The sequence below is a fragment of the Pleurodeles waltl genome, chromosome 2_2, assembly GCF_031143425.1.
Source record: "Pleurodeles waltl isolate 20211129_DDA chromosome 2_2, aPleWal1.hap1.20221129, whole genome shotgun sequence".
NCBI classification, from domain to species: Eukaryota; Metazoa; Chordata; class Amphibia; order Caudata; family Salamandridae; genus Pleurodeles; species Pleurodeles waltl.
The window spans coordinates 169,055,069-169,081,201 of record NC_090439.1 but is presented as its reverse complement, the minus strand read 5'-3'; positions in this window follow the sequence as shown (position 1 = coordinate 169,081,201).

The window sequence follows — 26,133 nt, the reverse complement described above, 5'->3', positions numbered from 1 at the left end:
GTACCAACACCTATACCGTTACGCCAACAAAACAACACCCAACACATCATGACTCACGAATCACCATGGCGGACATTCAATGGCGGTAAACCACTGGCAGTACACACCGGCGCTCTCAGAATGGACACCCAAATACTAAACTACACAACATTGGCCAATATAAAAAACACACCTCTTACACTAATACACACACAACACCCACACACCCACAGCACTATAAAACACCCACCCACATTACCCACACCCTTTGTGAGTACAAATTATTGCCACAAGCCTGACACCAAGACTACTGCGACAACTAGACACACACACCTCATACACCCATACATCCCTAACGCACCCTACTTCACACACCCAACCACAGTACCCAACACCTACACACACACCACACAAAACCCATGTCCCCACAAAGGCACCCCTGTTTCACAGATGAGGAGTTGCAGGTCATGGTGGAGGAAATAGTCAGGGTAGAGCCACAGCTGTTTGGAGCACAGGTACAGAAAATATCCATTGCAAGGAAGATGGAGCTATGGCAGAGAATCGTGGACAGGGTGAATGCCGTGGAACAGCATCCAAGAACAAGGGATGACATCAGGAAGAGGTGGAACGACCTACGGGGGAGGGTACGTTCCATGGCAACAAGGCACCAGCTCACCATACAGAGGACTAATGGTGGACCCTCACCTCCTCCCCCACAGCTCACAGCATGGGAGGAGCAAGTCTTAGCAATACTGCATCCTGACGGACTCACTGGAATAGCCAGAGGACTGGACACTGGTGAGTCAACATTTAGGGGGTGATTCTAACCCTGGCGGTCGGTGTTAAAGCGGCGGCCAACCCGCCAACAGGCTGGCGGTAAAAAATATGGAATTCTGACCCTGGCGGGAACCGCCAACACAGACAGCCACTTTAACACTCCGTCCGCCACGGCGGTACAAACAAACAGCGCGGCGGTCACCGCCAACAGCCAGGCGGCAGACAATGTACCGCCCACCCTATCACAACTCACCAATCCGCCACCTTTTCCAGGGCGGGAGCACCGCCGATAAAAACACGGCGGAAACAGACTACGAACGGGAAAACGCTCACCACTACGCACTCCAGGAGGAAGGAGGACAGCATGGAACCCGAATTAAACATCCTACCTGCTCTCGTCTACCTTCTCATCTACCACGAGCACGAAGTCCGGCGCAGACGACAACGGTGAGTACTGCACCTACGACACACGGGAGGGGGGAGGACGAAAGGTTACGGGCACACACATATGCGACCCCCCCCACCCCCAACTATGTACACACCAATGCAGAGCAACAAGTCACAGTGACACCACCCAAACACCCCAGAAAAATGCTAGGACATAATCAAATTTGGAATAAATATTTATGTACCAAAAAGGTCCTGAAAAATATCGTACAACCATGAAAGATATTCACAAGAAAACAAATGACATACACATCAGTATATAACTGAAGTAACAAGTCCTGCACATACTACGAATTCATCATGTCCGTGGGCCAAAGTTTTGAGAAACAAGGGCAAAGACCACACAGGAGACCTGAGTCCTTTGGAGAGAACACTGCAGGGGCATCAGATGTAAAAACTACAGGCACCTCAGGGGGAAGGGAAGGGGGGGGCACCACAGCCACATGAGTCCACGACGCCAGATCCACGAGGAGCCACCATGCCCACTGTACCACCACAGTCTCTCAATGTCTCTACAGTGGGTGGGCTGCCCACTGGACCATCCTGGGGAGTGCAAAGCCACAGTCTCTCAATGTCTCTACAGTGGGTGGGCTGCCCACTGGACCATCCTGGGGAGTGCAAAGCCACAGTCTCTCAATGTCTCTACAGTGGGTGGGCTGCCCACTGGACCATCCTGGGGAGTGCAAAGCCACAGTCTCTCAATGTCTCTACAGTGGGTGGGCTGCCCACTGGACCATCCTGGGGAGTGCAAAGCCACAGTCTCTCAATGTCTCTACAGTGGGTGGGCTGCCCACTGTACCATCCTGGGGAGTGCAAAGCCACAGTCTCTCAATGTCTCTACAGTGGGTGGGCTGCCCACTGGACCATCCTGGGGAGTGCAAAGCCACAGTCCATCAGGTGGATGACAGTCTCCACTGGTCAAGGAGGAGGCATGGTGGGCACAGTGAACCATAAACAGTGATTGAGACGGCGGTGCCCAGCGGAGCGGTGCTTGAGAAGAAGGGCCCAGCGGAGCGGTGCTTGAGACGGCGGGGCCCAGCGGAGCGGTGCTTGAGAAGAAGGGCCCAGCGGAGCGGTGCTTGAGAAGAAGGGCCCAGCGGAGCGGTGCTTGAGATGAAGGGCCCAGCGGAGCGGTGCTTGAGAAGAAGGGCCCAGCAGAGCGGTGCTTGAGATGAAGGGCCCAGCGGAGCGGTGCTTGAGATGAAGGGCCCAGCGGAGCGGTGCTTGAGATGAAGGGCCCAGCGGAGCGGTCCTTGAGAAGAAGGGCCCAGCGGAGCGGTGCTTGAGACGGCGGGGCCCAGCGGAGCGGTGCTTGAGAAGAAGGGCCCAGCGGAGCGGTGCTTGAGAAGAAGGGCCCAGCGGAGCGGTGCTTGAGATGAAGGGCCGAGCGGTGCTTGACAGGAAGGGCCCAGCGGAGCGGTGCAGAGACGGCGGTGCCCAGCGGAGCGGTGCGTGAGTCGAAGGGCCCAGCGGAGCGGTGCTCTTCACGGCGGGGCCCAGCGAAGTGGTGCTTGACAGGAAGGGCCCAGCGGATCGGTGCTTGAGATGAAGGGCCCAGCGGAGCGGTGCTTGAGATGAAGGGCCCAGCGGAGCGGTGCTTGAGAAGAAGGGCCCAGCGGAGCGGTGCTTGAGACGGCGGTGCCCAGCGGAGCGGTGCGTGAGTCGAAGGGCCCAGCGGAGCGGTGCTTGAGACGGCGGGGCCCAGCGGAGTGGTGCTTGACAGGAAGGGCCCAGCGGATCGGTGCTTGAGATGAAGGGCCCAGCGGAGCGGTGCTTGAGATGAAGGGCCCAGCGGAGCAGTGCTTGAGAAGAAGGGCCCAGCGGAGCGGTGCTTGAGATGAAGGGCCCAGCGGAGCGGTGCTTGAGATGAAGGGCCCAGCGGAGCGGTGCTTGAGAAGAAGGGCCCAGCGGAGCGGTGCTTGAGATGAAGGGCCCAGCTGAGCGGTGCTTGAGAAGAAGGGCCCAGCGGAGCGGTGCTTGAGAAGGAAGGGCCCAGCGGAGCGGTGCTTGAGATGAAGGGCCCAGCGGAGCGGTGCTTGAGATGAAGGGCCCAGCGGAGCGGTGCTTGAGATGAAGGGCCCAGCGGAGCGGTGCTTGAGAAGAAGGGCCCAGCGGAGCGGTGCTTGAGACGGTGGGGCCCAGCGGAGCGGTGCTTGAGAAGAAGGGCCCAGCGGAGCGGTGCTTGAGAAGAAGGCCCAGCGGAGCGGTGCTTGAGATGAAGGGCCCAGCTGAGCGGTGCTTGACAGGAAGGGCCCAGCGGAGCGGTGCTTGACAGGAAGGGCCCAGCGGAGCGGTGCAGAGACGGCGGTGCCCAGCGGAGCGGTGCGTGAGTCGAAGGGCCCAGCGGAGCGGTGCTCTTCACGGCGGGGCCCAGCGGAGTGGTGCTTGACAGGAAGGGCCCAGCGGAGCGGTGCTTGAGATGAAGGGCCCAGCGGAGCGGTGCTTGAGATGAAGGGCCCAGCAGAGTGGTGCTTGAGAAGAAGGGCCCAGCGGAGCGGTGCTTGAGACGGCGGGGCCCAGCGGAGCGGTGCTTGAGAACAAGGGCCCAGCGGAGCGGTGCTTGAGAAGAAGGGCCCAGCGGAGCGGTGCTTGAGATGAAGGGCCCAGCGGAGCGGTGCTTGAGAAGAAGGGCCCAGCGGAGCGGTGCTTGAGACGGCGGGGCCCAGCGGAGCGGTGCTTGAGAAGAAGGGCCCAGCGAAGCGGTGCTTGAGATGAAGGGCCCAGCGGAGCGGTGCTTGAGATGAAGGGCCCAGCGGAGCAGTGCTTGAGAAGAAGGGCCCAGCGGAGCGGTGCTTGAGACGGCGGGGCCCAGCGGAGCGGTGCTTGAGAAGAAGGGCCCAGCGGAGAGGTGCTTGAGAAGAGGGGCCCAGCGGAGCGGTGCTTGAGATGAAGGGCCCAGCGGAGCGGTGCTTGAGAAGAAGGGCCCAGCGGAGCGGTGCTTGAGAAGAAGGGCCCAGCGGAGCGGTGCTTGAGACGGCGGGGCCCAGCGGAGCGGTGCTTGAGAAGAAGGGCCCAGCGGAGCGGTGCTTGAGAAGAAGGGCCCAGCGGAGCGGTGCTTTAGACGGCGGGGCCCTCTTCAGCGGTGCCTATCTTCACGGCGGGGCCCTTTTCAGCGGTGCTCTTCTGCACCGCGGGCCCTGTTCAGCGGTGCTCTTCTCCACGGCGGGCCCTGTTCAGCGGTGTTCTTCTCCATGGCGGGCCCTGTTCAGCGGTGCTCTACTCCACGGCGGGCCCTGTTCAGCGGTGCTCTTCTCCACGGCGGGCCCTGTTCAGCGGTGCTCTTCTCCACGGCGGGCCCTCTTCAGCGGTGCTCTTCTGCACCACGGGCCCTGTTCAGCGGTGCTCTTCTCCACGGCGGGCCCTGTTCAGCGGTGCTCTTCTCCACAGCGGGCCCTCTTCAGCGGTGCTCTTCTGCACCACGGGCCCTGTTCAGCGGTGCTCTTCTCCACGGCGGGCCCTGTTCAGCGGTGCTCTTCTCCACGGCGGGCCCTGTTCAGCGGTGCTCTTCTGCACCGCGGGCCCTGTTCAGCGGTGCTCTTCTCCACGGCGGGCCCTCTTCAGCGGTGCTCTTCTGCACCGCGGGCCCTGTTCAGCGGTGCTCTTCTCCACGGCGGGCCCTGTTCAGCGGTGCTCTACTCCACGGCGGGCCCTGTTCAGCGGTGCTCTTCTCCACGGCGGGCCCTGTTCAGCGGTGCTCTTCTCCACGGCGGGCCCTGTTCAGCGGTGCTCTACTCCATGGCGGGCCCTGTTCAGCGGTGCTCTTCTCCACGGCGGGCCCTCTTCAGCGGTGCTCTTCTGCACCGCGGGCCCTGTTCAGCGGTGCTCTTCTGCACCGCGGGCCCTGTTCAGCGGTGCTCATCCAGCAGGTCAAGGGAGCCAGACCTGGCCTGGACTCCCTGCTCAGTCGCCCTCGGACCGTGACGTTTCTGGACCCTTCGGGGACGGACTCCTGGCCTCCTTAGTGTCCTCCTTCCCAGCTGGGATGTGACATGTGGGGTCCACCTTCTCCGCGCTCCTGCTGCCCTTCCGCTCCTTTGATGGGGCTCTCGGGCCCTTGCCTCCCCTAGATGGTGTGGGTGGTGAAGTGGCCGCACATTGCTCCTTGGGGGCAGCTCTGTCGGTCCTCGCACGGCGGCCCTTGTTTTTGCGGGTCCTCTTGCCGGGGGGGGCTGGACGTGCCCTTGCTGCTGATCGATGTGTCACTGCTGGCAAAGGGTGGGCTCCAGAACCCATGCACAACAGTGACACCCGAAGCTGGGCTGGTGGTGGCTGCGGTGCTCTTGGGACTCTTTGAAGATGGAGGGGGGAGCTCATCGGAGGGAAAGAGGTCAAGGTTAGCCAGGAAAAGTTTTTTAGGGCCAAGGTAAAGGGTAGGAGAAGTGGAGATGGAAGTGGAGGAAGAGGAAGTGGTTGTAGGAGAGTCACGTGTGCTGTCATTGGGTGAAGGTGCTGGTGCTGTAGGCTGTCGTGAGGTGGATGGCTGTTGGGTGGGTGGCTGCCTGCGTTTGTGTGTCTTGGAAGAGGGGGTGACAGACACAGTGGGAGAGGACACAGGGGACGTGTAAATGGCAGTGGGGGTGGTGACTGCACGAGTGTGGACTGTACTGGAGGGTGAGGTGGTGATGGAAGCACTGGCTGATGTTGGGGTGCATGCAGGTGTGAGTGTAGACGTCACAGGGAGGGTGGAGGGAGACGAGGAGGAGGGGGACACAGGGGTGGCAGTGGCTGTTGGCATGTCTGCATCTGTGTGTTGCTTGGGTGAGTGTTTGTGGGATCTGTGGTGCTTGTGTCTGGATGAGCTGCTCTTGGGTGTTGAGGTGTGTGCAGGCTGGTCTGATGGTGTGGATGGGATAGGCTGAGGAACAGGAGATAGAGAAAGGCTGGAGGCAGTAAGAAGAGGGAGGCTGGAAACAGGGACAATGGCTGCCGTCAGTGCTGAGGCCAGAGCAGTGAACGCTCGTTGATGGGCAGCCTGACCCGAATGAATGCCCTCCAGGTACGCATTGCTCTGTTGCACCTCCCTTTGCACACCCTGGATGGCATTCAAAAGGGTCGTCTGCCCAACAATGAGCGTCCTTACCAGGTCAATGAGCTCCGCACTGAGGGCAGCAGGGGCAACAGGGGCAGGGGCTGAGGTGCCTGGGGCGAAGGAGACGCGCGCCTTCCTGGGCAAACGGGCTGCTGGGAGGGCGGGGCTGGTGCGCTGGGTGGCGGCTGTACCTGTAGAGGCGGGGGGCACGGATGTTGCCGCCACCGCTAGGGAGCTCCCATTCGAGGACGTGTCGCTGTCGCTGCTCTCACCAGCGGTCCCCGTCGTGGTGCTCCCCTCACCCTCCGGATCACTGGTGCCCTCGGTGTCTGTTCCTGGGCCCACCGGGGCCTTGTGTCCTGCAGCTCCCTCGTGCTCCGATGCCAAATCTCCTCCGCCTAATGATGCTAATGCACACATGCACAAGAAGATGAAGAGAAAGGGTGGGGGGAGAAAAAAGAAGACCAGGTTGAGTGCATGCAATGTCAACACCGTTGGCGGAGAGGACAGACACAGGAGCCTATGGCACTAAGCCGCGCATTCGGGGTACACTACTCAGTACTATTGACTAGGACAACAGGCCAAGAGACGTCAAACGCGCACATGGGAGATGCTGGACCTTCAATGGCTGTACTTGTCACCATACAGAGGTGGGGGCCGGGGGCACAGGGCCATGCCTAAGGGAGAGGACTACACTACAGAAAGCACCCTGGCATAATTTCACCCACAGCCCTCCTCCCCCACCCAGACGCCTCCACTGCGCAGAAAGATAGGAGAATGTGCTGATACTCACCCCCTTGTGTCTGCTGTGATGTCTTAAAGCGCCCATCCAATTCAGGGTAGGCCACCGCCAGGATCCGGGACATCAGGGGGGTCATGGTGCGACTGGCACCCCTCCTAGGTTGGGAGGCCATCCCCAGCAGTGTTTCTGCGGTCTTCCTTGTTCCGCGGCGGATGTCCTCCCACCTCTTGCGGCAGTGGGTGCCCCGTCTGTTGTGGACCCCCAAGTTCCGGACTTCCTTGGCGATGGCACGCCAAATCTCGATCTTCTGATGGGCGCTGACCTATTTGACATGTACAGGGTGGAAAGGAGGAAATCATCAATGACCTGCATGTTAGATGTAATTGGCCCCCCCCACCAACTTTGCCATATGGCACATGCTCTCATCTGTCGGGCGTTGCACTCCTCATTCGCCCCCCACCCCACCAACTTACATCCACCCCAATCCACACAGGCATAGCCCATTCCATGTGCACCCGGTGTACTCACTTGTTGGTCTGGAGGACCGTAGAGTAGCGCGTACTGGGGGAGGACCCCATCCACGAGCTTCTCCAACTCTTCAGACGTGAAGGCAGGGGCCCTTTCCCCAGTCGCAGCAGCCATTGTATCTTCCAGACCGAGGTCACAGCAGCACTTGCAGTATAGGTCCTCTCCTGTGGATGATCAGGTCTCGAGTGATTAATCAGATAGAAAATGGCGGTCACGCCCGCGGCGGTGCGTACCGCGGCGGTGCGTACCGCGACCGCCGGGGCACATCGTCATTGGCTCCTGAAACCCATAGGCTTCAATGTTAACCAATGCGGCTTTGCGCCGCGGTCTTCGACCGCCTACCGCCACGGTGTGCCCCGCCAGCGCATTGACCTCACATCCCATTGTCCCACTTCACAGGTCAGGCAGCCGCCATTTCAAGGGCCTACATGGCTTAATTTTGACTGCGACACACAGGCCTAGGCCTTGCATTGCCACACATGCACGCCTTTCAACCCATTGCCATTCTTTAACTGTGCAAGCTGTCTGTACGTACCTGTGGTTTGCCTGACTCTGTGCTCCATGTTGTCCTTCCTAGGCACCGTCCGCTGGGACTTGCGATGAGAAGGAGGAATTCTTGCGTGTACCGACCGCTGGTGGACCTGTCGACAATGGAAGAACGCCATATAATACTTCGATACAGACTTGACCGTGCCACTATCCATGAACTGTGTGCCCAGCTGGAGCCAGCCCTGATGTCCCCCATCCGCCAACCCACAGGGATTCCCCCTCTGGTGCAGGTTTTGTCAGTCCTCCATTTTTTGGCAACTGGGTCATTCCAGACCACAGTGGCCATGTCATCTGGAATGTCTCAGCCTATGTTTTCTAAGATTTTGAGCAGAGTGTTGTCTGCCCTGATGAAACTCATGCGGAGCTACATCATTTTCCCAGAGGAGGGTGACTTGCGTACAGTGAAGGGTGATTTCTATGCCCTTGGACATATCCCCAACATCATTGGTGCCATTGATGGGACCCATGTGGCTTTGGTACCCCCAAAAGACGATGAGCAGGTGTACCGAAACAGAAAAAGTTATCATTCGATGAATGTCCAGGTGGTCTGTTTGGCTGACCAGTACATCTCCCATGTAAATGCCAAGTTCCCAGGGTCAGTGCATGACGCGTATGTGATGCGAAATAGCAGCATCCCCTATGTGATGGAGCAGCTACAGAGACAACGTGTGTGGCTAATAGGTGACTCTGGTTACCCCAACCTGCCTTGGCTACTGACCCCAGTAAGGAATCCCCGGACCAGGGCAGAGGAACGGTACAATGAGGCCCATGGGCGAACTAGGAGGATCATCGAAAGGACCTTTGGGCTTCTGAAGGCCAGGTTTAGGTGCCTGCATATGACTGGGGGATCCCTGATGTACTCACCAAAGAAGGTGTGCCACATCATCGTTGCCTGCTGTATGCTTCACAATCTGGCATTGCGACGTCAGGTTCCTTTCCTGCAGGAGGATGGTGCAGATGGTGGTGTTGAAGCAGCTGTGGAGCCTGCGGAGAGTGAAGAGGAGGAAGACTCAGAGGACGACACAGACAACAGGGACAGAGTAATAGAACAGTATTTCCAGTAGCACACAGGTAATAATCACCCATGCCATTTTACATTTCCTGAAAGCCTCCTGCATCTCAACTTTGTCGATTTCCCCCCAGACCTATAAACATGATGTTTGATTTTCCCTTCCCTTTTCTGTGCTGTATGAGCCACTGCGTGACCTCGGCTTGGTTGGCCCATGGACTAATGCTAAGTTACCTCGGTATGTGTAATTCACAATGTTAATTATACGTAAGTGATATGTAATGTGTCATACATTTGTAAATAAGACAGGCTGAGTCCTGATTGATTTCAGTGCAATGTGTAATTTATTATTAGTGCATAGATATTGGTACATGATAGTGAAACAGTGATGGGTGGGGGTGGAGTAATGTCCATGGCGGAGTCCAGTTCTCAGTCTCACAGGTGCATTGTCCATATGCCTGTGGCAGGATGGAGCAGGGGCAGTTCAAGGTTGGACAGGGTGGCAATGTGGAACAGTGGGAGGACTTCAGGGGGTATGTGATGCTGGCGGGGGACTTGACATCCTACTCTGTCGGTTTTTTTGATCTCAGGCTCCTTTTGCGGGCGGTTGTTGTTCAGCAGGAGGTGGGGTTCTGGTGGGCTGTCGTTGTGGTGGGGCCTCCTGTCCACTAGCGCCGGCGGAGGTGGTAGGCTGTTCCTGTTCCTGGCTAGTGAAAGGGGCCCTGTGTGATGCCACATGGTCCCGAAACGTGTCCTCTATACGGTTCAGGGCCTGGACTATGCTCCCCATAGCGGTTGAGATGTTGGTGAGTTGGTCGCTGAACCCCATGTAGCATTGCTCCTGCTGTGCCTGGATCTCCTGGAACCTGGCCAGTACCGTCGCCATCTTCTCTTGTGAGTGGTGGTAGGCTGCCATGATGGTGGTGAGGGCCTCTTGGAGAGTGGGTTCCCTGGGCCTCTCCTCCCCCCCCTGTCGCACAGCAGCCCTCCGAGTTGCCCTGTTTCCCTGGGCCTCTGTCCCCTGGACGGTGTGCCCACTCCCACTGCCCCCAGGTCCCTGTTGTTGTTGGGTTACCCTGGGGGCCCTGTAGTGGTAGACACACCGCTGCTTGACCTGTCCTAGAGACAGAGGCATGGGCCCGCTGGGTGGGAGCTGTGCTGTTGTTCCCAGAGGGGGTTGGGTCTGCAGTGGCCTGTGTCTGGGTGAGGGGAACCGACTGCCCAGAGGTCCCCGATGGTCCGGGCTGGTCATCAGGTTCCAGGTCGACAGAGCTGCTGTCATCACTAGGGGCCTGTTCCGGGGGTGGCATGGACATTTCTGGTCCCTCCTGACCGGTGTGTTGTCGTTCGGGTCCTGCATGGGGTATGAGGGTATGGTTATTGTTTCTGTGTGTGCATTAGCTTGCGTTTTATGGGTGCCCTTGTCCCCCAGTGCTGGCATTCCCTTGGGGGAGGTGTTGTGAGGGTGTTTTGTGGGGGGGGGGGGGTGATAGGTATGTGCAGTGGTCATGCTTAGGTGATGGGTGTCCATAGTTTGGGGGTGGCATGCAGGGGTTGGTGTTGGGTGGGTTGTGCTGGGGAGACATTCTCAGGGAGGATGTGTGCTGGGGGGTTGGGGGTGAGGGTGGGGGTTAGCATGCTGGGGGGGGTGAAGTGGTTGGCCTTGTACTTACCAGAGTCCATTCCTCCGTGTACTCCAGCGAGGCCATCGGGATGCAGGTTGTTGAGTACCTCTTGCTCCCATGTTGTGAATTTGGGTGGAGTGGGTGGGGTTCCCCCGCCAGTCTTCTGCACTGCGATGTTGTGTCGCGAGACCATCGAGCGCACCTTCCCCCGTAGGTCGTTCCATCGTTTGCGGGTGTCCTCTCGATTTCTGGGATGCTGTCCCACCGCGTTGACCCTGTCCACGATCCGCTGCCAGAGCTCCGCCTTCCTTGCTATGGTGGTGTGCTGGACCTGTGAGCCGAAGAGCTGGGGTTCCACTCTTATGATCTCCTCCACCATGACCCGGAGTTCTTGGTCCAAAAAGCGTGGGTGCCTTTGTGGTGCCATGGGGTGGTGTGTATGAGGTGTGGGGTGGTGTATGTGATGATGTGTGTGTTGGTGTGTGGTGCTTTGTGCTTCTATGTGGTGTGTGTGATGTTGCGGTGTGCCTCTGTGTGTCTGGCTCTCTATTCTCTGATGTGTCTCTCTCTCTCCTTCCTCTCTGGTTTTTGTTGGTAGGGGTTTGTGGGTGATGTGGGTGTGTGTTTTATATGGTATTGGATGTGTGGGAGTGGTGTGTGTATGTGTTTCAGGTGTGTGCCTTTCAAATTGTCCAATGTGGTAGGGGTTTGTAAAGGTGTGTGTATTTTGACCGCGGCGGTGTGTACCGCCAATGGAATACCGCGGTTGAATGACCGCCGCGTGGATTTGCGGGTCATAATGGGATGGGCGTATTTCTGTTGGCGTGGCGGTGGAGGTTTGGTCTTCTCCAGTTTACCGCTGGCCGCTGATGTGGCGGACTGCAGTGGAGGGCGGATTTTCGGAGGTTTTGCAGTTGTGGGTCAGAATGTCCGTGGCGGCTGACCGCGGCCTTGGCGGTATTGTGGCGGCCTTCTGACCGGCGGTCAGAGGCTTTTACCGACGAGGTCAGAATGACCCCCTTAGTACTTATCACACCTGCATCCCATCTCACCCCCTCACCCTTACTCCCATCACTCCACTCCATCCCACACAATGCACCTACACATATGACTAATCCCAATGCCAAGCCCTGCATGCTATACCAATGTATTGACACCCATCACAAAAGCATGCCCAGCATAGGGGAATTAACAATCCCATAATACTTCACCATACACAAACAAAGGTGGCAGGGCAACAGCAACGATAGATGGGAATCTAGGGATGTACAAAATGTCACAGACATGAAGCATAATACATCACTTACATCCCCACAGGTTCCCCAGCCAATCTCAGCGGAGAGGCGGTGCCATGACAAACCAGTCCCCCAACAAAAGTTGCCCCCAGTGTTGACAGTAACTCTGGACTTTTGGTTCTGGATGAACTGGTTAGTTGGTCACCCCAGCCCACTCCCATTCAACCACAGAGCCTCCCCCATCAGTCTCCAACACCACAGCACCGACCCAGCATCCCCACACCTCTGTCCCCAGGACACGTCAATCAGCAGTGTGCTCACCTGTACAGGGACCCCAGTCCACACCTTGGCCCCAAGACAATCAGGGACCTGGGAGTCAGTGGCAGTGGGCACACCATTTAGGATACACAGGCACAGGGCATCAGGGACACTAGGAGGACCGCTGTGCGCCAAGGGGGGACAGACCAGGGAACCTACTCTCCAAGAGGCACTCACCAAGATCCTGGGGCCCTACCAACAATCCCAGGACACGATGGGCCAGATCCTTACCAACTTGCAGGAGAACAAATGGCTGCAGGAGGAACACTATCAGGAGATCAGGGAGGACTTGCAGGCTCTCAACACCACCATGATCTCCATAGCAGGGGTGCTGGCAGACATGGCCAATGTCATGAGGGAATGGACAGCACACCAGCGGGCTCTTAACAGTAGCCAGTCTATTGACCAGCTCTCCACTTCCGCTGCTTCCAGTGAGCAGGAGGCCCCACCACAGGACTCACAGGACACCAGCTCCCCTCCCCCTGCAGAAGGTGAACCACCCTGCAAACATTCCCTGTGACCCAGTCAGAAGCCAGAGACACTTGCCAAGACTAAGGCCACCACCAGGAAATTAAACTCTCCTGATTGTCCCCCTTCTGTCCTACCCTGTCTCCTTGTCCACTTTGAACTGCCTTTGCTCCCCTTCCTATGGCACCTAGGACATTGGACTTGTGCTACAAACAGACCCCCATTCCATTGCACCTTTCTGTCAATTTTATGCACTACAATAAACACCCTTGAACACAACTTGAGTGACACTGTTTTATGTGTTAAAAATGTGCATTTATGGTAGCAGTCACATCTAGCGCAAATTATCTGAACAGCATAATAGCATACAAATAATGACCTGTAGCTGTCTGTAGTAAACACATCAGGACACTGTTGTTATATCACCAAAATCTGTAAAATGACAAGCCATAGGTGACAGTAAGTTGAATGCCAGCATGCTACAGCCACACAGATAAATCAATAGTCAGAGTAATGGTCAGTTCCACTGTCTCATCTGTGTGTCATTGGAAGAAGTGATGTATAACTGATTTTCTGGTGTCCACATCATCATCCTCTGCTTCCTCATACTCACTGTCCTCAGGGTCCACTGTTGCCACAGGGTCATCTCAAGTCTCCTCCTCCTGCAGAAAAGGCACATGTCATCTGAGGGCCAGGTTGTGCAACATGCAGCATGCTACTACTATCTGGAAGACCTTCTCGGTGAGCAGCACAGGAATCCCTGTCAGATGTAGGCATCTGAACCTGGCCTTCAGGAGGCTGAAGGTCCTTTCGTTTCTTCTCCTGGTTCGCCCATGTGCATCATTATAATGGTTCTCAGACCCTGTTCTGGCATTCCTCACAGAGGCCAGGAGCCACAGTAGGTTTGAATAGGCAGAGTCACCTGCAAGCATTGAGGGGCAAACATTAGCCTTACACAATGCTATGGGGATAACACCTGAAGGCATACACTGACATACAGTGGGTGGGAGCTCACCTATTAGCCACACCCTTTGCTTCTGTAGTTTGGCCATCACATTTGGGATGCTGCTTTTCCTCAGAACAAATGCATCATGCGCTGACCCAGGATACGTGGCAGTGACGTGGAAGATGTACTGGTCTGCCAGGCACACCATTTGCATGTTGAGTGAGTGGAAACTCTTCCGATTCCTGAACACCTGTTCATTCTGGCAGGGGGGGACAAATGCAATATGTGTACCGTCAGTCGCCCCAATAATATTGGGTATATGTTCCATTGCATAGAATCCTGCCTCCACAGTGGCCAAATCTTCCACTTGGGGGAAAGCAATGTCGCTGCACATGTGTTTCACCAAGGCAGACAATACCCTTGCCAGCACAATTGAGAACATTGGCTGTGACATTCCTGCTGCCAAGCCCACTGTCACTTGGAAAGAACCAGTTGCCATGAAATGGAGCACTGATAGAACCTGCACAAGAGGGGGGATTCCAGTGGGATGACAGATAGCTGATATCAGGTGAGGCTCCAATTGGGCACACAGCTCTGTGATTGTGGCCTTGTCTAGTCTATAGGTGAGTATTATGTGTGTGTCCTCCAGTATAGCCAAGTCAACAGGGGGTCTGTACACGGTGATTTGTCTCCTCTTCCTTTTCATCCACAGTGGTAGGTATATAAGGGACACAAGAGTGAGTAGGCTGTCACAATTTGAACAATGGAAGCACCACCTCAGTGTGCATACAGCATTAATGTGATGGGACAATGGGAATGGAAATGTATGTGCAATTTTCTGCAATGACGCAGCTATGGAAGATCTTAATGTAGTCCATCACCATGAAATGGCGACCGCCTGTCTTGTATGTAGGGACATGTGGAAGTGAGGTAATGGGACATGTGGAAGTGATGTAGGGACATGTGGAAGTGCCAACGTTGGGTGTCGTGGCAGAAGGCGGTCTTGCACCGCCGTGCATTTCCTCCTGGGCTAATATGGGGCTCTATCAAGTACAGTGGTCAATGGGGATCAAGGGCGGCAGTGACGGTGTTCACTGCCGTGGACGTGACCACCATTTTCTGTTGATAACCTCACTTGATTCCTGACTTTCCACAGGACAACACCTACACTGCGTATACTGCTGTGACCTGTATCTGGAACCTACCATGGCCCGTGTGATCGGGGAAAGGGCCCCTGCCTTCACTTTGATGGAGTTGGAGCGCTTGGTGGATGGGGCGCTACCCCAGTATAGACAGCTGTATGGGCCTCCAGACCAACAGGTGAGTACACCTTTGGCACGATGCATGTGGGAAGGTTTCATGGAGATGTGTGTGCAGGCATCATGTCATTTGTGGGGGGGATGACTGGTGGTAGTGTACATGGTGTGCGCTGGACAATGTGTGTGTCAATGGAGTTGGAAATGGAATTTGTGGTCCATATGTGTGACAAGCTGGATTGTATGGACAATGCTGTCCTCCTGTCTGTATTACCTCTGCTGGTCAGCACCCATGCAAAGAAGGGATTGTGGCGTGCATTCGCCATGGATGTGTGGACCCTGGAGGTCTACAGCAGGTAGAGCATCCACTGCAGGAAATGTTGCGAGGACCTGAGACGCTGGGCATGGAAGACTGCGGAGGCCCAGCTGGGGATGGCCTCCCAACGAGGAAGGGGTGCCCTTCGGAACCTGACCCCCTGATGGCCCACATACTGGCAGTGGCCTACCCAGGATGGGTGCTTGAGGGCATCACAGCAACCACAAGGGGGTGAGTACAGTGGGCATTACTACAATAATTGGTAGGTGGCATGGGTGTGAGTTAGTGGGTGCCCCCTAATGCCAGGGCAGACATTGCAGCGTGATCCAGCTCAAGGGTAATGGGTGTATGGCAAATGCAGGTAACCTAGCTCGGTTGCATTCCATGTCAGTCAGAGCTTAGTGGGTCCCAGGAAGGGCGCAGTTGGCTCTGTTTGGCCGTCATCTTGCTGTGGCATATAGCCAATCAAATGCCAGTGCAATGCATAGTGCTCAAGCCTGATGCCTGTGTGTGATGGTGCTGTGTATACCAACTGTGGTGTTGGTGCTGTAATTGACCCAGTGCTCCCCTTCTCTCCCCTCCTTCTCCTTCTGTCATCCTGTTCATGTGTGCATTAGCATCATCTGGCAGAGGAGCAGGGGCACCAGCGACAGAGGGAGCTGCATCCCACAGGACCCAGGAGGCAGAGTCCACTGACGCTGAAGGAACCAGTGGGACGGAGGGTGAGGGAAGCACCATGGCGGAGACAGGAGGTGACAACACAGAATTCTCTTTCCTCCTCCGATGGAAGCTCCCTGGTGGTGGCGGACACCTCTGTGACCACCCCAGCAGCAGGTACAGCCACCACCCCTGTACCAGCACCGTCGTCCCAGTAGCCTCTCAGCTTGTTGCCCATGCCCACTCACCCAGGAGGGTGGGCATCTACTTTGCCCCAGGTACCTCAGGCCCTGCCCCAGTGAGCCCTGCTGCCCTAAGAGAGGAGGCTATTGACCTCCTGAGATACATCTCTGTAGGGCAGTCAACCATTGTGAATGCCATTCAGGGGCTGGCATTTCAGACACAGCAAAGCAATGCATTCCTGGAGGGAATCCACTGTGGATTGGTGGCCCAACAGAGATCGATTCGGGCTCTGGACTTCTCTCTGATGGCAGCCATTGTCCCTGGACCTACTGTTCCCCCTCCAATTACTACTTCCCAGGCCCAGTCTCCTCAACCCCAACCCCCAGCATGCACAGAAGGCATCACCCAAGAGTGGCACAGTCCAACACAGGCACCACACTTCAGCCCACAAGCACTCACACAAACAACAGACAGTTGCACACACATCCACATCTACTGCCTCCACTGTCTCCCCCTCCTCCACCTCCCTCACAGTCACGTCCACACTCACACCAGCATGAACTGCTTCAACAGCCACCACCAGCATCACCACACCAAGCAGCACACATACCTCACTAGCAGACACCTCCACAACATCCATCCATGCGTCCCTTGTGTTCTCTCCCACACTGTCTGTCTCCACCCTAAAGGACCAAACACAGATACTCAGACATCCAACGGCCATCCACCTCACATCAGCACACTAACACCATGCACCTACACCCAAGTCCAGTTGCGGTACTCCTCCAACAAACACTCGCTTAACCTCCACTCCCATCCCTCCTCCCTCATCCCACCCCACTGTCCCTAAGAAGCTTTACCTTGCCCAACTTGATCTCTTCTCTTTCCCTCACCCACTTTTCTGCCCGTAAGAGGAGGGTCCCAACCACCCAGCCCAGCATCTCAGCCACACAGTCCACGGGGACAGTGGAGGTACCTGCTAGTCATAGAGGCAAGACAGTGAAGGATCCCACTCCACCAGACAGGAAAAGGAAGGATCCCACTCCACCAGCCAGGAAAGGGAATAATCCCACTCCACAAGCCAGGAAAGGTAAGGATCTCACTCCACCAGCCAGGAAAGGCAAGGATCCCACTCCACCATCCAAGAAAGTGAAGGATCCCACTCTACCAGCCAGGAAAGGGAAGGATCCCACTCCACCAGCCAGGAGGGGTAAGGTTTTCACTCAACCACCAATGACAGAAGAGGTCCCCACTCAACCATCAAGGACAGTAATGGTTCCCACTCAACCACCAATGACAGTAATGGTTTCAACTCAACCACCAAATAAAAGGCAAGAAGCCCTCACCTCCAGCAGAGGCTACCAAGGAGACACTCGCCCCAGCAGAGACACAGCAGCCCTCACCTCCAGCAGAGGCTGCCTAAGAGACACCTCCCCCAACAGAGACACAGCAGCCCTCACCTCCAGCAGAGGCTGGCCAGGAGACACCTCCCCCGGCTGAGACACAGCAGCCCTCACCTCCAGCAGAGGGCATGTAGGCCACCCTCCAGGGACTGTTGTACTAGGATCCCCCTCCAGAACCAGTGGGCAAGTTTCCTACCTCAGAGACTGTGACCCTGCACTCCCCAGCAATTTGAAATGGGCATGGAGCCCCCTCCAGAACAAGCGGGCATTTTTCCAACCTCAGAGTCTGTGACCTTGCACTCCCCCGCAATTCAAAATGGGCATGAAGCCCCCTACAGAACCAGCGGGCATGTTCCCACCTCAGAGTCTGTGACTTTGCACACCCCAGCAATTGGAAATGGGCATGGAGCCCCCTCCAGAACTGGTGGGCAAGTTCCCCACCTCAGAGACTGTGCCCTTGCACTCCCCAGCAATTTGAAATGGACATTTGAAAAGGGCATGGCGCCCCCTCTAGAACCAGTGGGCAAGGTCCCAACTTCAGCTGAGGTCCCCATAAACCCCCCTCCCTCCTAGGTGCTTGTCCACTTCTGAGATGTTGCCCTTATACATTTTTGTGCGGAGTTAGTCAGGATCAAATTGGGGCTTGGACTACACCCTGTGTCCATGTGGGCCTTATGTATTTTGGACTGGGCATGGCCCTTCCTGGACATTGTTCATATATCTTTGTTCTCCAATTGGTTCATATGGTGGCTGTTGACATGCAATTACAATCTCAGTACTGCCAACCTGTAGTCCTTGTATTATTATGCCGTGTGTCCTGTGCTATTGGTTTTCCTCTGCAGCTGGTTGTGTGTATGGTGTGTGTGTGTGAATGGTGTGTGTTGTGCGTGTGTGTGTGTCACTCTCCTTTTCCTCCCTCCCTCCCTTGTGTGCTAAGGGGCTGTACTCCACGTCATCGTCTTCTTCGTCTGCGTTGGTGTTCCAGGTGGAGCATGGAGTAGAAAAGCATCGGGAAGACTTGAAGTTCCGGTGCCATGGTGGCATTGATCTTCTCTGTGTCTCTGTTGGTGAGTCTTTGGTCTTGTGTGATGTGTTTCTGCCAGGCTTTTTATGGCGTTGGTACAGCCCCGGAAACCGTGGCAGTTTGTTGTGTCATGATATGGTGGGCAGTACCTTGTCTTCCTCCTGGCTGTTGGTGGCTACCACTGTGCTGCATGGTGTTAACGGCCTGGCGGTCGGTGTGGTACATTGGCTGTCTATAGTTCTCACCACCATGGTCTTAATTTGGCAGTAATTACCGCCAGCCTGTTGGCGGTATTACCGCCCGCCATTTTAACAGTCACCGCCAATATCATAATGACCACCAATATGTTTTGTTTTAAGACCTTCCCTTCCAAAACATAAATGTAATTCTGCAATTAAACATAAATCAGCAAGTGTTGTTCTCACCTATTACCTCCCACAATTCTACTAGAATTCAGCAGCTGGAACCATAAGAGTGCATACTATGGGACATAAAAAATACAAAATGTAGCTTAATGTGTACCCAGCCAGTGACTACTACCAAGGCTTCACTACAACCCAAAGCTACCTAAAAATGAAAGGGGGCTAAGGCAGAGCAGATACAAATGGAATTAATGTAATCCTTCAATGTATCGCAAAACAAATATCCATAGGAGTAGGGATTTGAATAGTACCCCAGGGAGTCTGAGAAGAATCTTTGAAACAATAGTCTTTAAAATATAATCACTGTGCCTTAGTAGAAAAACACCAAAGATCAGTCTTTTGTAGAGCCAAAACCCATTATCCACAAGAGGTCATGGAGTCACATCATTGGACAGTAAGTTAATAGCCACCATTGCGAGGTAATCACGCACCTTACTAACTTAAAAGAACAGCCACCTGTTGGTAAACCCACTGTACCTTTTGAGTCTCCATAAGTACTGGGAAACAAATTAAGAAGCCCACAAGGAGTTTCCTCAATTTGAGCTGTCTTGTAAACTTTGGCATCTAATATACACTTCCAGACACTGAATCACTCTCTCAATCTGACCATCTGTGGGTGATGGCTGGAGGAAAGCCATACCTCAATGCCCATCAGGTCACATAAAGTTCTCTAGAAGTGAGAGGTGAATTGGAAACCATGAGCCTAAATAATTTCAGAAGGTAAACCGTGTAATTGGATTATGGCCTGTGTAAATACCTCTGCCAATCTCATATCTGTAGGGAGACCTTTCAAAGGGGTGAAATATGGTATTTCTGTCAAATGACCAACTGTTACTAGAATTATATTGAATACTTTGGGTATGCATGGTAGTTCCACAGTAAAATCTAAGGACACAGTATTGCAAGGCCGGGGGAGACAAGAATAGGCATAACTAACCCTATAGGAGCTGTATGTGTAACTTTTCCTTGAGCACATATTGCACAGGTTTCCATAAATCTTTGTGATTCTTTTATCATCGTGGGCCATCAGAAATGTCTCTGGAAAAGGTCTAGGGTTCTTTTTTCTCTGGTATGACCAGCTAACTTGCCGGAATGGCTCAAATCAAGAGCATATTCTTGTAGACTGAGAGTAGGTAAGTATAAGCCTCTTTTTATGAAGTGTAAAAAACCCTTTTCTTTACTCACATGTTGTTGTAAAACTGTTTTACTTTCCTTTGTACTTTGTTCTTGTTAAACTAAGATAAAACTATCTGAGGTCAATACTTTTCCTATTAGTTCATCAGTAGGTATTAAATGTGGAGTATCATTCGGACGCTAAGAACGCTCGTAACCATACCGAGCAAGAGCATCTGCTTTACCATTTTATTTCCCAGGTTGGAAAGTGATGACAAAATCATAATTGGCAAAAAACTATTTCCATAGTAATTGTCAGGTAGACATGGCCCGAGCAGGCTTAAGAAATTGTAGGTTGTGATTATCAGTAGATTGCCTTGTGTTGGGCGGCCAGTAAATAATAAGCCACTTTTTTAATGCCAATTTGATGGCCAGGAGGTTTCTATCTACCACTGTGTAACTAACTTCAGTTTACATTAAGCAACAGAATGCAATTTCCCAGTGGCCTGATGACATTGTAACAAAACTCCACCCACCCCCAATGTTTGATGCATCTGCCTCACACAACAAAGGGCTGCATCAATTCTGGATGCCTTTGACTATGGTCTGTAACAAATCTGTCATTTTAGGCCTGAAAGGCCCTTTCTGCCTCCATATCCCACTGAAAACTTACCCCCTTTTTGAAAAATTCTTGTGACAAGAGAGACCAAATCAAAAATCTGATTTATGAAAGGCTGACAGAAGTTAGCAGAGCCCCAACAACTCGGCTCTTCCTTCACCGACTGGGGGTACTTCCAGGCCATATAGCCTCAACTTTCATCATGTCTATTAAAATTTGTATTGAAGAGATGACGAAGCCCAGGAATTCAATCTCTTTAACATGAAATATACATTTTTGCAATTTCGCAAACAAATGATGCTCTCTCAGCTTCCTCAGGATGTTTTTAACATGCTCAACATGTTCTTTTAAGAAGTTTGCAAAAGATCAGTATATCATCAGTATATATAACTGCACTAGTATCGATGTACTCTTGTAATATTTGTTTATGAAATAGTGGAATTCGGTAGGGGCATTGCGAAGCCTGAAGAGGATCACCAAGTATTCACAGAGACCGAACTGAGTGTGGATGGCAGTCTTCCATTTACCACCCTCCCGAACCCCCACTAAGTGGTAAGCCCCTCTAAGGTCCAATTTGCTAAAGATAGTGGCTTTTTTTTACTTGGTCTAGCAAAGTTGAAATCAAAGGAAGATTATACCTATTCTATGTCCTTATGAGATTAAGGCTCTATAGTCTATACATGCCGGAAGCTCTCCTCCATTTTATAGATGAAAAATAATGGAGAATACACCAGGATGGGCGGATAAATTAAATTTCCAAGCATTCATCTAATAACACCCTTCAATGTTGACTTTCTTGCTCAGTTAGAGCATCAATCCTGCTATATGGTAATTGAGCCCTAGGCCTAATGTCAACACTATAGTCAAAATATCTGTGAGAGGGGAGATAGCTGCTTTCTTTTTTATCAAATACATCAGTGAAACCAAGTTATTCCATGGGAATGTCTGAATAGTTTGCCCCAAGGGTGCCCTAAATAGATTTCTGACTTAAATGAGTCTTCTGTAATCAATGTTGCTGACAGTTGAGATGTGCAAAAGTCACTATCCCAGAGGCCCAGTCGATCAAAGGATCATGTTGGTCTAACCAAAGAGCACAAAATTAAGGAGCAGCAATTATATCAAATCAAATGGACTCCTGGTGAGAATCAGCCATCCACCAACATCATTTGTATGGTTTGGGAGACTACTGACAAGACAATATCTCTCTACTCTCTATAGCTTGAATATTCTCAACATTATATCTGGACATAATAGGGATAGATATCCAGGGGCAAATTTATGAGAGACTTGTGCTGCCATTGCGCCAAACGTTTTGACATATTGATGACACAATCACTACCCCAAATCTAGTAGATGATGCCTTTGCCCAAAGGTGTATTTGTCTGGATTTGCACCACCTAAAAGCTGCACCTCAAGCAGCTGTGCAAAACAGAAAATAATATATGCATGGTAGACATTTCCCCAAATAAAGTAATGGAAAACTAACACAGTGATATTTATGGCCTTGGCAATGTGTACAGCACTGCATTGGTGTTGCACACAAAGCCCAAATGAGCCTTAATTTCCTGTTCTTTAGTATCCACACATAGGAAATGACTCAGTGGCTGTGCTATATAAACCTGAACATCCTAAAACACTTTGGCAACCTCAACTACACCATGGAGGTCCTCATCCTGAAACTAGGATTAGGGAGAAGACCACAAAATAGGCAGCAAAGGAGGAGAGAACATGTCAACTGCCAGCAAATGTCCCTCATCAACCCCAGGGAGGATGAGGTGATAAAATTCCATAGGCTCCGGAGGGAGTCCATCATAGAATTGTTGCAGAAGATTGGACCAAGTCTGCAGTCACCAACGGCCAGGCCCACCAACAATCCTCTACAGGTGCAACTGATGGCTGTGCTACACGTGCTGGACTCCGAGGTCCTTTCAGGTCACAACAGCAAGAGTGGCAGGAATATCACAGGCATATTTTTCTGACTTCTTGTCCACTGTCCAGGATGCTATCATTTGCATCCCACCACAGTTCCTCCTCTTCCCCAAGACACAACAACAGATACATAATAAGAAATACTGCAAGAAACATTTATGAGCTAATCTGTATACATAGCACTAATGTACAGAAATGTTGATGAAACAAATAGCAAAATCACTTACATATGCAATGTCTTTTTCACTTTCAGCTGACCAAGGATATGGTTGGCAGACTTGAGACTGACCCAGAATGCAACTACGATCAGGTACTGGCGAAGGCCGCAAGATTGTGAAGTGCATATTTGGTGCACTAAAGTTCCGGTTTAGATGCCTGGCCATGTCAGGGACAGATTGCTATTCTTGCCACCTGTGCTCTGCAAGATCATACTAGTCTGTGTAGGGAGTGGATGTTATTATGTCTGCATGTGTCTGTTGTCTGAATGCATGGTGGTGGTGTGACTTGTGGTGCCTGTATTTGTCTTTGTGAACTGTGTCTGTTGAGGTGGATGAATGGTGGTCTGACTGTGTGCTCTGGATGGGAGTGGGATTGGGCACAGGTAGCTGGTGGGGGGAACGGAAGATGAAGGGACACTGGCTGCTGTCAACGAGGAGGCCAGAGCCTGAAAGGATCTCTGCAGGCCAGTCAGGGGACCATGAATGCCTCCCAGGAGGCATTAGTCTGTTGCATCTGAAATGCCAGACCCTGGATGGCATTCACGATGGTTGACTGTCCCACAGAGATGGACTTCAGGAGGTCAATAGCCTCCTCATTGAGGGCAACAGGGCTGACTGGGGCAGAGGCAGAGGTGCCTGCAGCGAAGGAGACACCCTCCCTCCTGGGTGAGTGGGCACAGGCAACTGGGTGGGGATCTACAGGGAGGCTGGTACTGGTAAGGAGGGTGGTGGACACAGATGGTGCTGGGCTGGTCCCAGATGGGTCTGCCACCACCAGGGGCCGTCCATCAGAGGAGGAATCCAAAGAGGATGTTGTTGATCTGGTCTCCCCCGTGGCACTCCCCTTGCCCACTGGGGACATTGAAGCTATGCAATGAAAACATACTGATGTGGAAACATTGGCACTCTTTGACTTGATGAAGGGTCATACAATATACAGTAGCACAGTACTTGCCACACTACCATGGTCGTTTACTTAGACATACTCTGTACTCCTTCCTCATACGATTCATGCAGGGCAAGGTAGCATGCCAAAAAAACCATTAACAATGTGGCCAGTGAAATCTTGCCCCCCTGCAGCCATCTACACCTACAGTATGAGGCAGCTGATTTCCCTATAGGATGTGGCATAATGGCTTCCAGAGACAGAACACAGCAGCTCTGGCTTGCACGAGTGTCAGGAGTCAAGTGAGCTATGCAACAAAAAATGGCAGTTACGTCCGCCGCGTACATGATCTTAACCGCCGGCGGTAATCATCATTGGCCCCAGTCTCCCATAGGCAACTATGTAAGCCAATGAGGAGTTGCATGGCGGTTGAATCCGCCTACCGCTATGACGATTAACGCCAGTGGAATTAGGTCACTTTCATCTGTCCTGTGCTTTCAGGACAGACAGCTGCCATTTTTCATGTAAGTACTGTATTGTAGGTGAATGATTAGTGCATTATCTATGATTTTGGTGACATGCATAGATTACCTATGTTCACACATCAAAATATGGTTCACACATGTGATATTCATGGATAGTGTTGTTGGATGTACAGATAACTATGACGCAACATGTGCAGCCACTTGCTGGCTCATAGACGGGGTAACAATATCTACATGTTTAAATTTCACGTACACTTTATTACCTGTGGGAATAGGGTTTTGTTACGTGGAAGTGTCAAATGTGTTGTGTTTGCCAAGTTGGCTGTCTGGGGCTGGAACTGTCATCAATGATGGCATACAGGGTCAGTATACATGGCCATATTGATTCAGTGTACTTCAGTGATATGTCCACACTACTCTTGTGTGCTACATATATTGTGTTTGTTGGCTTGTGAACTGTCAACATCAACTTGGGGATATTCCTGTCTCCTATTCCTAGAATTCATGCAATGGTTTGAATGAGACATGCACCTGTGTACCGGACCCTTGTCGATCTTGCTACCTTGGAAGAAAGACATATCATACAGACCTTTCGTCTGAACAGTCAGACCATCATAGAACTGTGTTCCTAGTTGCAGCAGATCTCTTGGGTGAGATATGTAATCCCTATGCCATACCTTCAACAATACAGGTGTTGTCTGTGTTACACTTTCTTGCCTCAGTCTCGTTCCAGATCACAGTGGGCTTGCAGGGATGTCATAGCCCATGTTCAGTCCTGTCTTGAAGGATGTACTATGTGCTTTACTCACAGATCTGGACAGCTACATCAGGTTCCCTGAACGTGTAGATTTGCTCTCTGTTAAAGCTGAATTCTATGACATAGAACACATCCCTCATATGATAGGGGCCATAGACGGCACCTACATTGTTTTGGCTCCTCCCAGGGGCAATGAACAAGTGTACAGGAACAGGATAAACTTTTACTCTGTAAATGTCCAGGTGGTGTGTCTCGCTGACCAGTAAATCTCCCAAGTGACGGCCAAGATTCCTGGTATTGTACATGACTCCAAATTCTGAGGAACAGCAATGTCCCACACATGACACCACAACTACAAAGAGAGAGGGCCTGGCTCATTGGTATGTATCCAGTTGTATTTGTGTATCTCAGCTGTCACCTCTGTTCACATTCTGCTGTCTGTCTCTACCGGTATTGTGATGAATCCAATCTTTGTGCACACAGGTGACTCTGGTAATCCTAACCTACTAACATATCCTACATTTGTTTTTCCCTGCTGTGAGGCCGGTTCCTTTCATGGGCTAACATTAGGGCTACCCTCATATACTGTTTGAGTGGTGGGTTCTGATCAGAAAAGGGTAGACAGATCATATTTAGTATGGCCAGAATGGTAATACAAAATCCTGGTGAGGTTGGATTTTATATTACTATTTTAGAAATGCCACTTTTAGAAAGTGAGCATTTCTCTGCACTTAAAATTTTTCTATGCCTTACAGCCTGTCTCCGATCCACATCTGGGCTGAGCTGGTTGACAGCTCCCTTGTGCTTTTCACCCAGACAATCACAAACACAGGATGCTCGGTCACACCTGCACAAATCTGCATACTGAATGGGTCTTCTTAGGCTAGAAGGGCTGAGGGCCTGCCCTCACACTATGGACTGCCAAACCCCCTACTGGGACCCTGGCAGACAGGGTTGCACTGAAAGGGGATCTTGTGCATTTCAAAACCACTCTTTGAAGTCTCCCCCACTTCAAAGGCAATTTTTGGGTATGTAAACTGGGTCCCTGACCCTACCAACTTAGACACTTCCTGGGACAGATACTCTGAACCGGACCCTGCAACCTGCCAAGAGGAGCTGCCTGTCTGCCCAAAGGATTCACTTTTGCTGTGAGGGACTGCTGCCTTGCTGTTGCCCTGCTGTCTTGCTGGCCTCTGGCTCTGTTGAGAAGTGC